The 14,820-nt window shown below is 49.9% G+C and overlaps 1 long non-coding RNA gene across 2 annotated transcripts; it reads right to left on the bottom strand.

Moving 5' to 3' along the window:
- Positions 1-10,958: 10,958 nt before the first annotated feature.
- Positions 10,959-12,358, bottom strand: LOC117194500. 2 transcript variants are annotated; one of them, XR_004474850.1, is made up of 3 exons: positions 12,099-12,356; positions 11,297-12,009; positions 10,959-11,202 (listed from the first exon to the last, which is right to left on the bottom strand). It is a non-coding gene; the product is annotated as an uncharacterized LOC117194500 (long non-coding RNA). The 2 variants fall into 2 exon arrangements; XR_004474849.1 differs by lacking the exon at positions 10,959-11,202 and having other exon boundaries at positions 11,225-12,009; positions 12,099-12,358.
- Between the last annotated feature and the right edge of the window lie 2,462 nt (positions 12,359-14,820).

Below are 14,820 nucleotides of genomic sequence, written 5' to 3'. Positions count from 1 at the left end.
ATTCAAAAAGTGCAGTGCTGCAACACGTAGTCAATTGAGGAATAGATAAAGAGAAAAGGTAAACAATGCAGGTGCTTTGCGTGGAAAATAAGACCCCTACTACAGATAAGTAGTAGACTGGAGTGAAGACGACGGAAAAACAGGTAATAAAAGAGATACTACACTGGAACAAAGACGAGACAAAACAGGTACAATTGATTTACGTTTACAATATTACAATAAACATAACAATTTAAAATAATGTCTATCTCTTTTTCTATAATTACAGGGAAGACAAGAAACAGCGGAGCATCGGCCGGCATAGCAAAACACAATGCTTGTAAAGACATTGCGTTGCATACCGGCCGACCCCGTCGTCCCCCTGGTCGACGAAATTGGCGTCATCCGAAGTCGTCAGAAGTAGGTGCAATTAGCACCTCGTCGTCGTTGTGGCTGTGGCTGCCCTCTTGGAGAACCAGTGGCACTGCTCCGGCCACCAGCTGGGAGCCAGGAGTAGACGGCACACATATTACTGTGGCGACACGGGTCCGGCCGTCAAAGTGAACTGGATGTGAGTGTGTGTTATTTTTTTTTTTTATACCCGATACTCAAAATGAGTATTGGGGTATATTAGATTTGTGGTAAAAGTGGATGTGTGTAACGTCCAGAAGGAATCGTTTCCGACCCCATAAAGTGTATATATTCTTGATCAGCATCAATAGCCGAGTCGATTGAGCCCTGTCTGTCTGTCCGTCCGTCCGTCCGTCCGTCCGTCCGTCCGTCCCCTTCAGCGCCTATTGCTCAAAGACTATAAGAGCTAGAGCAACGATGTTTTGGATCCAGACATCTGTGAAATGTCACTGCCACAAAAATATTTCAAAACTTTGCTTTGCCCACTTCCGCCCCCACAAAGGACGAAAATCTGTGGCATCCACATTTTTAAAGATACGATAAAACCAAAAATGCAGAATCGTAGAAGATGACTATATAATCTAGAGTGTAAAATCTCAACCAGATCGTATAATTATTATAGCCAGAATCAAGAAAACAATTTCATTCTTTCTCTCTCTGTCTCTCTCTAACACACAGGTTTCATGGTCGGCTTTGCCAATTGCAAAATATGAGTTCAAGGATCTCAGAACCTATAAGAGCCAGAGCAACCAAATTTGGTATCCACACTCCTGTGATATCGGACCTTGACCGTTTCGTGTCCAAATTTCGCCACACCCCCTTCCGCCCCCGCAAAGGACGAAAATCTGGGGCATCCACAAGTCTCAGAGACTATTAAGGCTAGAGTAACCAAATTTGGTATCCGCACTTCTGTTAGATCTCACTATAAAACGTATATCTCAGAATTTCGCCTTACCCTTTTCCGCCCCCACAAAGGACGAAAATCTGTTGCATCCACAATATTGCACATTCGAGAAAACTAAAAACGCAGAATCATAGATAATGACCATATCTATCAGATTGCTGAATCTGGATCAGATCAGATCATTTTTATAGCCAAAAGGAACAAATCAATTTGCACTGGCTACGCAGCCCCCGACGTCACGCTCAGACTGATTTTGTGTCTCTCTCGCACGCACTCCTTGTCGTGTCGTTTAATATTAGCGGCGTCTGCCGGAGGAGAGCCATACTGACTTAGTATCGGGTATAACTGTAGAGTTGCGGTCTCCGCAGCAACTCACAACGTTCCCCCTCGTTTTTTTTTTTTGTTGTGTGACTACAGGAAAGCTTCATACCGACTCAGCCGAAGCCGAAGTGAGGGACTCTAACCGCTCTTAAACCAACCACACCTATCCCGGATCCCGGCGGTACTCTCGCGAGATATTACTTCGCCGGGGGAGATGCCCGTAGGGCTCTTCTCTTAATAATCTCCTTTATCCTTTATCTCCTTGCATTGCGTGCCCTTTCTTCGCGACGCAGTTTGGTAGCCATAGTTACGGCCATGAATCTAATCGCGGCCCAGTTTCCTTCCGACTCCAGCAGGCATTCTGCCAGGTTTGTCACCGCTGGCATTCTTCCAAGCTTGTTGCTTAGATCCTCTCGTTCTTGCCGAAATCTTGGACATTCGAAGAAGCAGTGCTCTGCGTCTTCGATGACCCCTGCGCAGACCACGCAGAATGGGTCGTCCTCGTGCTTAAACCTATGCAGGTAGGCTTTAAAGCAACCGTGTCCTGTCAGCAGTTGTGTCAGGTGATACTCCACTTGTCCATGGCTACGGTTCAGCCAACTCTTCCGGTCTGGGAGTAGCCTATGGGTCCATCGCCCTTTGCTGCTGTTATCCCACGAATCTTGCCATTGCAGGATTGTGCGCTGCCTTAAGGATTGTTCGCTGTGCCCTGATTCCTGCGGCTTCTCTTGCCAGCAGATGGATGGGAATCATTCCTGCTACCACAAGCGCGGCGTCTTGGGATACCGTTCTGAATGCGCAACACACCCTCAGGGCACACAGCCTCTGGACTGCGTTGCATTCTCGGGCATATGTTTTATGCTTCATTGCATCAACCCATATTGGTGCAGCGTACGTTAGCGTTGAGCCAACTACGCTCGCTAATAGCTTTCGCCTTGGCTGTTTCGGGCCTCCGGTGTTGGCCATGAAGCGGGATAGGGCCACTGCCGTCTTTCCTGCTTTGCTGCTTGCATACGCCATGTGATGCTTGAAGCTGAGTCTGTGGTCAATCATGACCCCCAGGTACTTCAGGCTTGGACTGGAGCTAATAGTGCAGTCTCCTACTCGGATCGTGGCCGTCTCCACTACTTTCCTGCTGCTTATGAGCACCGCCTCCGTTTTGTGGGTGGCTAATGAGAGATCCCTCCCTGATAGCCATGTTCTGGGTCTCTCTACCGCGTCGTTGCAGATTTCTTCCGCCGCTTCTTTCTGTTTTGCCACTACGACTATTGCTATGTCGTCAGCAAAGCCTATCACCGTGGCGCCCATTGGCATATCCATTTTGAGGATTCCATCATACATGATGTTCCACAGCAGCGGGCCGAGGACCGATCCTTGGGGAACTCCTCCAGTGATTTGGTGCTCACGTGTCCCCTTATCCGTCTCATATATGAGCACTCGGTCTCTTAGGTAGTCCGCGATGATATTTTGCAGATACGGCGGTACTTGAAAGTTTCTCAATTCTTCTAGTATGTGATCCCAATTGGCAGAGTTGAATGCATTTTGGACATCGAGTGTTGCCACTATGCAATACTCTTTGGTCCCGTACATCCATCGGGTGCCATCTATAGCTCGCTTTGCTATCTCAAATACCTCGCCGATTGCGTCCACCCTGGACCTGCCTTTGCGAAACCCGTGCTGTCTCGGTGAGAGCTGACGCGTTACTGCCTTCTCCAGCCTGGTGTGGATTATGCGCTCGAGGATCTTACCCACTGTGTCGAGCATGCAGAGTGGTCTATAGGATGATGGCTCCTCGGTCGGCTTGTTCCCCTTGGGTAAGAGGACTAGCCGCTGTCGCTTCCATGGTCTGGGGAAGGTCCCTTCGGACATGCACGCATTGAATACGCACGCATTGGTCTCAATAGCCGTGCGGAGAACGGCATTTGGGACCCCATCAGGTCCTGGTGCTTTGCCGTTCTTGATCCGTTGTAGAGCTTCGAGGACTTCTGCTCCCGTGGTGGCTTCTATTTCAGGTGGCGGTATTCTATCCATCACCCTCTGGGCTGCCACTTTATCTGGAAATAGGGTTTCTACTATGTTAACCAGCAGATCTGCACACATTGGCGGCGGGGGACTGAACACTCGCAGTCTCTTCATTACCAGCCTGTATGCGTAGCCCCAAGGGTTCGCATCTGCGTCATCGCAGAGCTTTTCGAAGCATTTGCGCTTGGCATCCTTGATCTGCCTCTTCAAGCAGCGTCTGCTTTCCTTATATTCTCCTTGGAGCCTCTCGAATTCCGGGGAACCTCTCGAACGCTGGTATAGTCGTCTTTTCCGCTGGCACTCCTGCCTGGCGCTACCTATTACAGCGTTCCACCCATACGTTGGCCTGCGGTTGTTCAGGCTTCTTCTTTTCCTTAGCATGGAGGCATCACATGCTTCCAGCGTATGTATAGCCAGTTGGCTTGCTCTCTCTTCAGCCGTACCGTTGGTCTCGTAGTCCTCAAACATGGCCCGGACCATATCCGGCTCTAGCGTTTCGGTCTTATAACCGATCTGCTTGCCAATGAACGGGTTAGGTGCGCCCGCTTCCTGGATTTCACATATGAGGGCTTGGTGGTCACTCCCGGTGTATAAGCCACTAACTTCCCACGTTGTCCTGCGGCTGAGGCTGCTGCTCACGAACGTAAGGTCTATTATAGACCCCGTTCCAGCTCTGCCGAACGTCTGCTGTGTGCCTGTGTTCAGCAGTACGGCATCCAACGTCGCAAAGCATTCTAAGAGCGCCTGTCCCCTTGGGTTCGTTCTCGGGCATCCCCACTCCGTCGCCCAAGTGTTGAAATCGCCGGCTATGAGCGTAGGGTGTTTCTCCCGCGCATCTTCAGCAATCCTTTCCAGTGCCTGCGTCGCCTGCTGTAGGCTGAGGCTCGGGGGCAGGTAGCAGCTATATATGTGCACTCCATTTATCCGGGCTCTGGCGAATCCGTCTCCGACGTATGTTTGCAGTAGTTGCTGTGTGGGACTCGCACAGCTCCATATCACTGCCTTCTTGCTCGAGTCAGCAATCCACTCTCCCGAGTTGCGATTCCGGTATTGCTCGCTTATGACTGCTACATCAATACGGTGCTCCCTTATGGTCTGGTCCAGCAGCTGCTGTGCCATCTCGCAGTGGTTGAGGTTTAGTTGGATGATTTGCATCTATCCTTCATTTGCTGCATCGCCTTTTGGTACTGCGGGCACCTCGAACTCGTCGTTTGGTGCTTCGGGTCCTTCACCCGGTGGCGCTTGCAAAGAATGCAACTTGGTTCGTCTTTGCAATCTTTGGCCTGGTGGTCGGCTCCTGCGCAATTGTAGCAGCACTTCGTGAAGTCTTGGCTGCTCTTACAATTAGGCGCGATGTGGCCAAACTCCATGCACTTGTAGCATCTTCGGGGAGTTGACTTGGGTCGTATTCTGCAATACCCCCACCCCAGGCGAATTCTTCCTTTCTCCAGGAGGGGCTTTGCTATAGCCGGTGGAACTTTCAGAGTCAGGGTCTGCGTGCTCCTATAGGCTGGTCTGATGGAGATGGCTGCGGCCTCGCAGATTTCCACCCCTGCCTGCGCTTTGAGTTCCGCTAGGACTTCCTCTTGGGTGGACACTTCGTCTATGTCCCTTACCTCCAAGATGACAGTTTCGGTAAGACTCCTTACTTCAACCGTGCTTCCTAGCGCTTCCTTGACTGCTGCCTGCATCTCGTGGGTTCTCCGGTCCGCCGATTTTTCCAGCATCAGAAACAGCTCTCCTTTTGCTGTGCGTCGCACCCCTTGCACCGATTGCCCTAGCTTTTTAAGACTTGGCTCTGTCTTGACCTTCCTTAGAATGTCTGCATATGAGACAGTGCTGGTGGCGGCGATGACTATTGCATCGCTGCGTGGTGGTCTTGGTCGTTGCTGCTGCTTTGGCTTTGGCCTTTGCCTAGCTACGACCTTCACCCACCCCACCTCTCGATCCTTTGGGGCGTCCTCCGGTCCCTTGCGAGCTACGGCGTCCCTCATTTGGCCTTCCTGCGGCTTCTTCTCCGTTTTTTTTGACTTTTTGGGTCCATGTTTTGGCTTCTTCGGCCTTGGGGACGGGGACGGGTGGGTGGTGTTCCTGGGCTCTGGCCGTGCCCTCTTTCCCGCCCTCTCCGTCACTGCCGGCTGTGTAACCTTGGCTACAGCCTGCTCCGCAGAGATCGCCTGCCAGCATGATTTCAACTCTCGCTGCAGATATTCGATCTCATCCACCAGATCCCTCATTGGGTTCTTGATGGACCTCTTTGGGAGCACCATCAGCTTCCTCAACTCTCTGGCCTTTTGGCCCAAGCTCGCCAAATGCGCCATGGCCCTCTCCTTCGGGTCTGCTTGCTCCTCTTGGGGGCGCTGCAGCGTTGGAGGAGAGGATCTTGCGCGCTCCTCTACTGCTTCCGCCGGCTGGTTTGGCGATCGCGCCAGAGCATTTTTCCGGCGAAAGGGATTCTCCTCATCCCAGGCGAATGAGCTTGTCAGCGGAGGGCTGCAAGCCGCAGCTTGTTCCCGCTGATCGCTCATCTCCGATCTGGCCGTTGATCTGGCAACTCCGGTTGCTGTGGCCGCGCCCTCTATTGGCCAGACGCTGTCGTTTTCCAGCACTTAGCTCCGTGCCTCCAGTCAGCTGTTCTTCCGTCGTTATCCAACACTACTTGCGGTGTGCTTGGCCAATTTTGCCCAAAAACATAAAGAAGGCAGCAACCAACAAGTGGCGCCAAGAATCACAGCGAAGAAGAATAGGAAAACAGGCAGAGCGCCAGAGCGGCGCGAAATGAATAATAGTGTGTCAAGTGTGTGTGTGTGTGTGGTGTGGTGTGAGTCAAGAAAGTGAAGTGGGGCCACGCTCAAAAGTATGCTGTCTCTTCTTTGTAATTCACCCTAACTTAAAATTTGATTTGCAATCCCCTGTGATATCGTCAACTTGATGTTTTGTCGTCTGTAATGCGGTATGTGGTCTTCAGTCCCCTCTACTACCCTTGCCGCCTGCTGAGGGCAGACGACTAGGAATCTAGCATGTACATGTGGGCGGGCAGTTTATAGGGGGCGTAGTTGTTTTATGCGAAGACTAGCATTTTTGGCTCAATTTAGGCCGTAGTGGTGGTGTGGCGGCAACTGATGCTGATTTGAAAGTCGACTTGAAACCGATAATCAATTGTCAGCACCGTTGCTGCCGAAGATTTTTATCACAGATTGTAATAATTTTGTAGTGGGGTGTCGGAGAACCGCACTAATTACGAAAATAACAATGGGGGGGAAGAAGGGGTTAAAGAAATGAGATCGAAAATTCAGAAAGTGCAGTGTTGCAACACGTAGTCAATTGAGGAATAGATAAAGAGAAAAGGTAAACAATGCAGGTGCTTGCGTGGAAAATAAGAGGAAATACACTAAATAAAAAGAGACAAGCACTTGCAGAAATAACAATACAGATAAGTAGTAGACTGGAGTGAAGACGACGGAAAAACAGGTAATAAAAGAGATACTACACTGGAACAAAGACGAGACAAAACAGGTACAATTGATTTACGTTTACAATATTACAATAAACATAACAATTTAAAATAATGTCTATATCTTTTTCTATAATTACAGGGAAGACAAGAAACAGCGGAGCATCGGCCGGCATAGCAAAACACAATGCTTGTAAAGACATTGCGTTGCATACCGGCCGACCCCGTCGTTCCCCCTGGACATCGAAATTGGCGTCATCCGAAGTCGTCAGAAGTAGGTGCAATTAGCACCTCGTCGTCGTTGTGGCTGTGGCTGCCCTCTTGGAGAACCAGTGGCACTGGTCCGGCCACCAGCTGGGATCCAGGAGTAGACGGCACACATATTACTGTGGCGACACGGGTCCGGCCGCCAAAGTGAAATGGATGTGTGTGTTTTTTTTTTTTTTTTTTTTTTTATTGGGAAAACAATTTATATTTATAAAATAACAATTATGGCTGGGGGGGTCCGCTCCCGCGGGACTGCCGCTAGGCATTACTTCGCGGTGCGGGCTATGGGGTCATCCTTCTGGCTTAGTTTGTCCGGCTTCGCTCCAGCCTGCGCAGCTCCTTGATCACGCTTGCTGCCATGTAGGCGACCGCGTTCCAAGATTGTTCATCGGCTAGCATCTGGTCGGTGAGGGTGTCCACACTCACTTCTGCAAGCGTCTCCCCTAGCCTCGTTCGTTCTTGCGAGAAGCGGGGGCATACAAAGAAGACGTGCTCTGCATCCTCGTCGACTCCAGGCCCGCAGCAGCTGCAATACGGGTCGTCAGCATGCCTAAAGCGATGCAGGTACTGCTTGAAGCAGCCATGCCCCGTCAGCAGTTGGTCCAAATAATGGTCCATTTGGCCGTGCCTTCTTCGCAGCCATGGGCTAAGCTGGGGAAGGAGACGTCTGGTCCACCTCCCTTTTGCCGCTTCGTCCCAGCGCCGTTGCCACTGGGCTATAGTGCGCTCTCGCCGCTCGCTGGCTACCTCCACTCCGCTCTGCCGCTTAGCTGCCAGGAGATCCAGTGGGCCCATGCCTGCCACAATAAGTGCGGCGTCTTCAGACACCGTCCGGAAGCAGCATGTAACCCTCAGGGCACAGCGTCGGTGATTTGGTGATGTTCTGCTCCTTCTTCCGTGTCGTAGATCAGGACGCGGTCCGTGAAATAGCTTCGCAGAGTCCGTGTGATTTGCTCAGATATCCCCCTCCTGGTCAGGGCCTCTAGGATGCTCTTCCAGCTGGCAGAGTTGAAGGCGTTTCGTACGTCTAGTGTACATACTAGGCAGTACTTTTTGTCGCCTCCATCCCATCGCGTTCCTGCCATGGCTTCCCTGGCAAGGTTTGTCACCATCTCGATGGCGTCAGTGGTGCTCCTCTGCTTGCGGAACCCGAATTGGAGGTCGGAAAGTCCGCGACGCTCAGCCAGTTCCGCCTCCAGTCGGTTGCATACCATCCTCTCGAAAATCTTGCCCATGGTATCCAGCATGCACAGCGGCCGGTATGACGATGGGTCGTTGAGCTCTTTGCCTGGCTTGGGTATCAGAACCAGCCTTTGCCGTTTCCATGCTCGTGGGACTGTCCGCTCCGCTAGGCACTGGGTGTACATTGTGGCGAATGCTTCCGGATGGGCTCTAGTTATGCATTTTAGTGCTGCATTAGGGACTCCATCTGGACCTGCCGCTTTCCCGATCTTCAGCTTACCCGTGGCCTCCAGTACTTCTCTGGCAGTGATGATGGTGGTGGTGTCCCTCAGGCTAGCTCCTTCTACCCTAGCTTCCTCTTGTAAGGGTGGTTGTCTAGGGAATAGGGTGCCGACTATCTCTCTCATATGCACCGGATCCTTGGGCATAGGCTGTCTGTTTAATCTCCCCATGACTAGTTTGTATGCTCCACCAAAAGGTTCCGCATCGGCCGCATCACAGAGCTCCTTGAAGCATTTGAGTTTGCTGCTTCTGATGGCCTCCTTCAGCTCTTTTCTTTTGGCCTTGAATGCCGCGCCATTTCTGCCAAATTGGGCGGAGCCTCTTGCTCGCTGGTAGGCACGCCGAGCTGCGCAGCACTCCCTCCTGGCCTTGGCAATGTGCTCATTCCACCACGGTATTGGCCGGTGCCTGCTTCCTCCGATCTTTCTTTTTTTCATGGCTGCATCACAGGCCGCTTTGACGGTCCTGTAAACGGCAAGCGCGGATGCTTCAGCATCCCCGGCGGCGCTTAGGTTTTCTGCTGCCGAGAGGAGCGCGGTTCTGCTCAGGCTTTCCTCCTTGTACCCTGCCTGGAGCGCCCGCTGTATACTTGTTGTGTTCCTGGGTGCAACGCTTTCCGTCATTACGGCTAAGTGGTCGCTATGGGTGTAAGCACTCAGCACTTGCCACTTCGCGTGGCGTGCGAGCTCTGGGCTTGCAAAGGTGAGGTCTATAATAGACTCCCGCCCTGCTTTGCTGAACGTTGGTGTGGTTCCTGTGTTGAGGAGACAGACGTTCAGGCTTGCAAACTCGTCCAGGAGCGATGTCCCACGGGGTGTGTTCTTGGCGCTGCCCCAAGTCGTGGCCCAGGCGTTAAACTCGCCCGCTATCAGGACCGGCGATTTGCCTCGTGCGTCGTTAGCGATGTTGCTGATGATCGCCTCATACTCCTGCTGCGTGAACCTTGGTGCTATGTAGCAGCTGTAGACAAAAGTGCCGCTGTGCTTAGCTCTCACATATCCCACTCTGGATGCTCTGTGGGTAAGCTGGCCTGGTTGTGGGCCACAGCTCCAGATTGCTGCTCCTCCGTCTGAGCTTTGCTGCCAGACTCCTTCGTGTTTTTTGCCGTACGGCTCGCTGAGTAGCGCTATGTCGATCTTCTGCTCCAGGACTGTTTGCGCCAACAGATCCTGAGCAGCTCGGCAGTGGTTTAGGTTGAGCTGCAGGAGCTTAACCATCAACCAGTTTTGCTAGTGCCTTCTTATACTCAGGGCAGCTGCGGCTGAGGGCCGAGTGGGCTGCTGAGCGGACGTCTCCTGGCTTGCCAGCGCATAGTATGCACATTGGCGGGTTGTTGCACTGGTTGTGCTTGTGCCCCCCCCCACCACATTTGTAGCATGCATTGCTTGACACAGGCCGCTTGGATCTGCACCTGGCTGCAGTGTGTCCATAGGCCATGCACTTGAAGCAGCGGGTTGGCGCAATCCGTTGCCGCACGCGGCAGACAACCCAGCCGATTCGAACTTTTCCGAGCTTGTAGCATATTGGATATTACCAAACCTTCACGGAAGGCTGAGCAGGTGATGGTTCGTCTCCCGTCCGGGCACGTGCTTGTTTCGGCTTCCGTCTCATTGGCAAGAAATGGGGGGGTTTTTTTATTTCCCAGAACGGACGGGACACAGCTCTACTCCAACAATCATAATACTGACACAGTAGCGTTCATTAAAATTTCACGTGCAAGCGAAGTATCGACACAAATATGTACAAGAGCAAACACACCTAACTACACACACACGGACACATACACACATACAAGTCGTGCCACGGTGTTGTTGTGACCACTCATGCCCACCCTACCATGATCACCGCTCCCGGTTCATCCGGTGATCCCATAAAGAAGGCTCTTACAGCCTCCTATCCAACCCCATTACCCTCCTTTGCCCAGCATGGTCCCCGCATATAGAACTCTAGCCCCGATTCATGTTAAATCCTATATTTCATATTGAGCAATAGCACATGCATCGCACTAGTAAACTAACAAATGATTAACTCTTAATAATACACTTTAGATTGAAATTTAACTTACAAATTGAAAGAAGGGAAGGGTACATATCTCCAGCTTTTATGTTAGGCAAATAGATAATAATAATAAATAAATATGCAAAAGGGAATGTAAAAACTGTGCGCCGCGATCGTTATGGCAGGTCAGTTATTCAAGTGCATTAGCGAAAGCAACCGCAAGTAGAAAGCATAAAAGAACGTCAGAGCGACCAGCCTCGCATCTTCCCTTTTGTGCCTTGTTCTTAAGAGGGCTGGTTCTTATGCGCGGCGTAAGCGCTTATGGTTGCCAGCAGGGCATAAGGGAGAGCGCACAGCCTCTCTTAAGCGACGAAGCCCCTGACTACGCGAGGTTTTTTTTTTTCGGTCATGCAATAAATAGTTGCTCATAACAAACAAACTCCAATATTTTATCTTTATGTTTTGGGATCACTTACGGCCTTCCTTTGATTTGTTTTAATAAATGCGTTGAAACAGCGATGAAAGCGCTTCCATGGACTGCGGCAACGTTCCTAAAACGAAAGCTGGAGAAATACTTTTACAAAAAAAAAAACTCACGCTCTCCTCTGCCGTTTAACCGTTGTTCACTTTCGCCCTGTCACACATTCCACTTGCTATTTCTTCCGAACAGAATTTAAAAACACAACCAAAAGAAATTTACTAAGCTAATTACACTAATGACACTATAGCATAAAAATAGGAATCAGCGGTTACACTGATGGATATAAAAAAAACGACAGTCGTTGCCGCCGGCTTCACATCTGGGCACTCCTCGGCACTTCGTATGGGGAAACGAAAATAGGTCGAGACCCAGATCTATATTTCGGGTAGAAATTGGCTGACCGTTTACATAGCTTTAATAATTTCCGCAGAATTGGACGGCCTCCAATATATCGCGGGTCCGTGACACATAAGTGGCTCGCGCCCGCAAAGCGACTGATGAGCCGATCTTTTACGCCTCCCGCTTTGTGCTGCTCGGCCTAGCGCTGGGAATTTTTGGTACGGAGCTGTAGTTGGGCGAGGAGCATAAGTCCGTTGCCGCGGGCGGAGGCCCTAATATCGGGGAAATTGTTGTTGCGAGCTTTCTTATTGGGGTTCAGACAGGTACCCAAACGATTGCCCGAAGTTTAAGCCGGTACTAACCGCCAATCTGAAAAATTAATTTTCTACAATAAAAAAAAAGCACTACCCTACGCCACGAGTGTATGTGGTGTATATTAGCGACGCTGAAATACATACCAATTGAGATTGGCACTTAACACACTTTTACTTTATAAACGCACAATATTTCTTTCTTTTTGCTGTATTCAGCTGTTAAGATCTTTTCCCGGTTTTTATTCCTCTTTTTTTTTCTTTATACTTGGACTGGACAAAAATAGCACGTCTGTCTTCGCCAACAGTTTTTCCTCCAAGAGACCGAGGCTAGATCTGCACAGTCTGAGACCCCCCAGTACAGCGTTAAACTTGAGAATCCTCCATTTTCGAATTGACGCCGTAATTATTTTACAAGTTTCAACTCAAAAAAACAGAAAAAAAAAACCGCTCTCCTTCGTTTACCTTTTAACTTGAATTGAGGCGGCAAAGTTGAGTAACATAGGGAGACCAATATCCCTTCTTGGTACTTTTCCAAATGTTCCCTTTTGTGGATCCCAGTATTTATACCTTTTTTTTATACGTTACTCTTTCAAACCACTTCAAATCCCCCTACCAAAATCACACTTTGGGAAGAAGGACCAAAAGGGTGATTCCCACTTAGAGCGATTTTTAACCATGGTGCTACTGTTTGATATCTTTGGCATGGAATTTGCCGATCAGACGTCCTTGCAGATCCTCTAGCTCGTAATAGGCTTGACCCAACTGTCGCCTTACCCGGGACTTCACAAAAACGGGAGCCAACTTGGCATTAAATCCTTTCACGAAATTACTTTGCTGGAAATTTCGACGGTAAACCTCCTGTCCCACTCTGAATGATACCTCCTTACTTCGAAGGTTATACGTCTTTTCATTTCGTTCGTGCTGAGCCCTCATTGCCTCCTTTGCCGTGCCACGCATCAGGTCAAATGAGTCGTCCCTAGAAAAATGCCCCCAACGATCTTCTAACATCTCTAGCTGCCTCAACAACTGATACGTGGTACCATTCGTGATCATCTGTTGCCCAAACGCCAACTGGTATGGACTCGCCTTTACGGCACTGTGCACAGCCGATCTTAACGCACATGCTACACTGCTGAGCTGCTCATCCCAGTTACCTTGGTCAGTATTTATGTAGGCTTTGATTGCTGCCAAGATAGATCTGTTAACTCGCTCGGACGCGTTAGCCTGCGGAGCGTAAACGGCGGTGTAAGCGTGCTCTATGCCATACTTCTGCAGCAAGGAGTTGAATGCATGGGACTTAAATTGGACGCCGTTGTCCGAGACTAGCTTTTCCGGCACTCCAAAGCAGTGAAATAATTGTTCCTCAATGTATTGTACGATGGCGTCGGCGGTAAATTTTCTTACGGGTTTAATAAACGGAAATTTGGAAAAATGATCTAACACCACAAATATCCCGATAAAGGTCTATTTGGATGCTTAGTACACTTACAAATTTCACACCGGTTTATGAACTCTTTGACATCTTTTAACAACGTCGGCCAATAATAGTAGCGCCGAACCTTTTCGAGCGTTTTATTTATGCCTCCGTGTGCAGATAGGGCGTGCTCGTGGCCCTTTTTTAGGACCGAATCTATGAGCCCCTTGGGAATCCAAATTTTCCAACAGAGTTCATCCGCTACCCTTTCGCCTGTTGCGTGCTCGGTGCGACGATATATATGCCTGCCTACCACCTTTACATCTGGCATCTGAGCCTGACTACTCGCTACTTTAGCCCTAAGGGAAACGTAATCCGTCGAACTAAAGTGCTCCGACTCCAAATCGATCCTTTCTTCTGGTTCGATCTCTGACAAATCTGGGGAAAAGACCCGAGACAAGGCGTCTGGAACGATGTTTCGAGACCCTTTTCGGTGGCTAATATTAAAGGAATACCCCTGAAGCTTCAAAGCCCATCTGGCCAGTCTGCTACTCAGATCTGATTGGGACATCAGCCACTTCAAGGAGGCATGGTCGGTTATCACCGTAAATTGATGTCCCTCTACATAAGCGCGAAATTTCTTGATGCTCAGAATGGCAGCTAAGCATTCCTTTTCCGTCACCGAGTAAGCACGTTGGCACTTATTCAATTTTCGTGACATAAACGCAATTGGTACTTTATCGCCCTCTTCGTTTATCTGCATCAGTACCCCTCCTACTCCTGAGTGACTAGCGTCGCAGTGGATAAAGAAAGGCTTTTCAAAATTCGGTGTGTGTAAGACGGGAGCTTCACACATTGAGTTCTTCAGAGCTGTGAATGCAGCTTCTGCTTCTTCGGACCAAATGAACTGGCGTTTCTGCTTCAGGGCGTCCGTCAGAGGCGCCGCAATAGCCGCAAAATTCTTTATAAATTTGTGGTACCATCCCGTCATACCCAAGAACCGACGCAACTGTTTCACCGACTTCGGAGCAGGATATTCCTTAATGGCCTCTATTTTGTCCAAGTCCATGCCTATAATACCGTGACCCACTACATGCCCCAGATAGCGGACCTCAGGCACACAGAACTTGCTCTTCTGTATATTAATTGTAAGCCCCGCTGCAGACAGCTTCTCTGCTAATACTTTTAACACACTCAGATGCCTTTCCAAGGTGTCTGACACTATAAGCAGGTCATCCAAGTATATAAACACTTCGTTTCGAAGATTGGCTGGAATAATGCGGTCCATAAGTTTGGACATAGTAGACGGCGCATTGGTAAGCCCAAACGGCATAACTTTAAACTGGTAAAGCGGCCGTCCAGGCACTGTGAATGCTGTTTTATCCCTAGAACCTTCTTCTAGCGGTATTTGTCAGTAGGCATCTTTCAGGTCGAGGCTAGTTATGTATTCTG

The sequence above is a fragment of the Drosophila miranda genome, assembly GCF_003369915.1.
Source record: "Drosophila miranda strain MSH22 chromosome Y unlocalized genomic scaffold, D.miranda_PacBio2.1 Contig_Y3_pilon, whole genome shotgun sequence".
NCBI lineage: Eukaryota > Metazoa > Arthropoda > Insecta > Diptera > Drosophilidae > Drosophila > Drosophila miranda.
Note: the sequence above shows the minus strand (reverse complement) of the source record. Positions and strands in the feature narration are given on the sequence as shown.